Source organism: Corvus brachyrhynchos, unplaced genomic scaffold, assembly GCF_000691975.1.
Source record: "Corvus brachyrhynchos isolate BGI_N302 unplaced genomic scaffold, ASM69197v1 scaffold30, whole genome shotgun sequence".
Classification (NCBI taxonomy): Eukaryota; Metazoa; Chordata; class Aves; order Passeriformes; family Corvidae; genus Corvus; species Corvus brachyrhynchos.
Window position 1 is genome coordinate 1,759,118 of NW_008235742.1, and position 3,478 is coordinate 1,762,595.

Genomic DNA, 3,478 nt, shown 5'->3' on the forward strand with positions numbered 1-3,478 from the left:
TCCTGCCCCACTGTCCCAAAGATCTTTCTTTAATTTTAGAGTAATTGTTTTAAACATGTTAGACCAAGTCTAGACATTTGAAGAACGTAACCACTGCAATGCTCTGTAACTGTGTATAAAATTCTTTATATTAAATCCTCAAAACTTAAATGATATTAGGAAGTTAGGGACATGAATTACTCCTTAAATTAATCCTTCATTCCTGAAAATTGTAAAAACAAGCATCATAAAAGTCCAGTGTTCTTAATTTGATGTCATATGAATTTTTATCTTGAGAGTTTGTAATTCCACAGAAAAATTATAAGGTGTAACTCTTTACAGAAGCTTAACATGTTTGTTTTTAATTACATCTTAATTTGTACCCAAAAAAATCAATTAAACCAGAAAAATGTAGAATATTTTTCAGCATTAATTAAAAAAGAAAATGAGCCACCAATAAAAGATTTAATTCATCATATTTTCAAATCTCATCTCTGATTTTAAATATAAAAGCATATTTGAGACATATTTTATATCACTGTTGATGCAACTAGAAAATAACCTGAAGAACTACCAGTAGATGACAGCATAACATAAAACAGTGCACTATATCAAGGTACCCATACTAAAGCTAGCAAAAGAAATAGAATTGATTAGCACTAATTACATTAGTGAAATGTAATTTACCAGAGAAATGGTGATAATGTACAGATTCCTTCACTTAACCTCAGGGGAGAAAGTACAAAGCAGCATCCCTGCTCACAGGAGAAACTCCACACATGTCCATGGAATGTGTAGAAGATTTCTGCTTTGTGAAAGTTTGGTGTAGCTTTTATAAAGTTTGTAAAGCGAGGTGTGTGTCTGTCAGAAATCCAGCTTATCTCCCAGATCTCGCTTCAACAGTGAGATGTTTTTGGGCAGCTGCGAGATTCCAGGCCAGCGTTAACCAAATGGCACCAAAATAACTCTCTACAGGACAGCTTGGCCTGGTTGAGTTACCTGACTGGGTAACAAACAACAGATAAGCTCTTGTGGGGGGAATGCCCTGCTACACAGCCTCCCTCCAGGTACTCATATATGGTGATAAAATCCCCTCCCAGTCTTCTCAAGGATGACCAGACCCAGCTACCTCAGCCTGTCCTCCTAAGAGGGATTCTCCGGTCGCCTCATCCTCTTTGAAGCCCTCCACTGGACAATGGCATCGTTTGGGATCGTGTGGCTCCTGTGTGCTGCTCCTGTGAAGAGGTTCCTTTGAAGCTGTAGAGCTTTGCTGAGGGGCAGAGGACACTGAGGTCAGACCTCATTGTGGTCTTCACCATCGTCCCGAGGGGCAGAGAGGGGCAGGTACTGATTTCTTCCCTCTCATGACCAGTGACAGGACTTGAGGAAATGGCTGGGGCTGAGGAAGGGGGGGGTTAGGTTGGATATCAGGAAAAACTTTTTCACCCAGAGGGTGGTTGGGCACTGGAACAGGCTCCCGTGGGAAGTGGTCTCTGCACCAAGTGTGTCTGAGCTCAGGAAATGTCTGGACAATGCTCTCAGACACATGTTGTGACTCTTGGGGTGTCCTGTGCAGGGCCAGGGGCTGGACTGGATGATCCTGGCAGGTCCCTTCCAACTCAGGATTTTCTGTGATTCTATGACCTTGCTGCCCTGCCTTTCTGCCAGCCTGTTTGCCAAAGTCCTCACAGAACTGACCTTCTCTGGAATCAGCCCTGGACATAACAGGTATAATGCTTCAGGCCTCACAGCAAATCTGCTCTGAAACAAGACCATTATTCTTGTGCTAATGAGCAGATTACTTTGATCCTAAATTGGGACAGATCAGGAACTGACTGCAGCATGTCAGTCTGCAGTCACTGATATTATAAATATCTTCAATTTACCTCTGTCTTTCAGTTTCTTCAGCTCTTCCCCTGTGCCCTTGCTCACTTCCCTTGCTGCCTATTCCCTCTTCTCAATGAAGTTTCTTTCCAAGACACTGAGTGCATAGGTCCCAAGGCAGTAGAGTTTCACCAAGTTTTAACTAGGCCTTTGTGTTTAGCTGAGTCCCTCCCAGGGGAGATACTGGGCTGTAGAGAATTGGGGAGAGAACCAATCACCAGCTAGAAAAGTTCTTAATCTCAGGAGTGAGTCTAATTGCAGAAGTCCTTGTTAGCTCCAGATAATTGCTCTTAGCTTTTTAATAAACACAAATATTTAATTTTCTGAAGGAATGGCAGGATCACATCAATGCAAATCTAGATGAGACTGGGAACACTGCCTCTTTTGATGCTATACCCCCTTGTAACATCAGAGCTGGAGAGAGTTAGGATTTTTTAAAAACTTCAGAACAGCTCCAGGGGCTGTCAGGACATTGCATTGGGTTCATGAGGCCAACATGCACCTGCATCCTAAGAGGCCTGGTTTACCCCTGGCCAGAGATTAACAAATCCCAGGAGCAAGGACCAAAGGGAAGCAAGAATCACTTCCCAGCGAGAGACAGAGATCACAGATATTATTCCTGGCTGGTGTAAGTTCCTTTAACCAAAGCCATTGCTCAAAAGCTCAAAAACACATGCTCTAGTGTAAAACAAAAATATCTCTAATAGAACAAGCAGGACAGGATGTCCTCCTGTATCTCCTAGTCTAAAACATCAATGGAAACATTCGGAATAAACCTCCTCTTTCTCACCATTACCAGTACATAGAGAAGTAGATGGAAATGTTTCCTCTGCTAACAATATACTGATTCCCTTCTTCTCACCAGAATCTCCATGTAAACATTAGGGGTTCTTTATTGCTGAGCTGTGCTTGCACAGAGCCAAGGCCTTTTCTGCTGCTCAGACTGGCAAGGAAGGTGGAAGGAAATACTCAGCACTGATGAGGACACATCTGGGGTGCTGTGTTCAGTTCTGGGCTCCCCAGTGTGAGACAGTTGTGTACCTGCTGGGCTGAGCTCAGCATTAAGCCATACAGAGGGACCTGGACAGGCTTGAGAGATGGGCCTGTGCCAATCTCGTGATCAACAAGGCCAAGTGCAAGGTCCCACATGTGGGTCAGGGCCATCCCTAGCACAAAAATAATCTGAGTGAAGAATGAATTGACACTAACCCTGAGGAGAAAGATGTGGGGGTTTTGGGGATGGGGAAGCTCAACATGATGTGACAGTGTACTCTTGCATCCCACAGGGCCACCTTCATCCTGGTCTGGATCAAAAGAAACATGGCCAGCAGGTGCAGGGAGGTGTTTCTACGTTCATTCATGCCAAGCCTGCTCCTCAGGCTCGTTCAGTCACATGCTGCCCCCAAGAGTTTCCTGATGTCTGACAGCAGTGAAGCATCTTTGATCTGGTACATCCATAGTGTAAGTTCTGCTTAAGCTTTCCTTTTTGCTGAGTAACCCGGTGCAACAGGGCTGGGGAACATTGCTTCAAACTGCTGCTGTTCCTGCTGGCTCACAGGCAAGGGGTGGCTTGCAATGAACGCTGTGGGCAGCAGATGGAAGCAGCAGCTTGGAT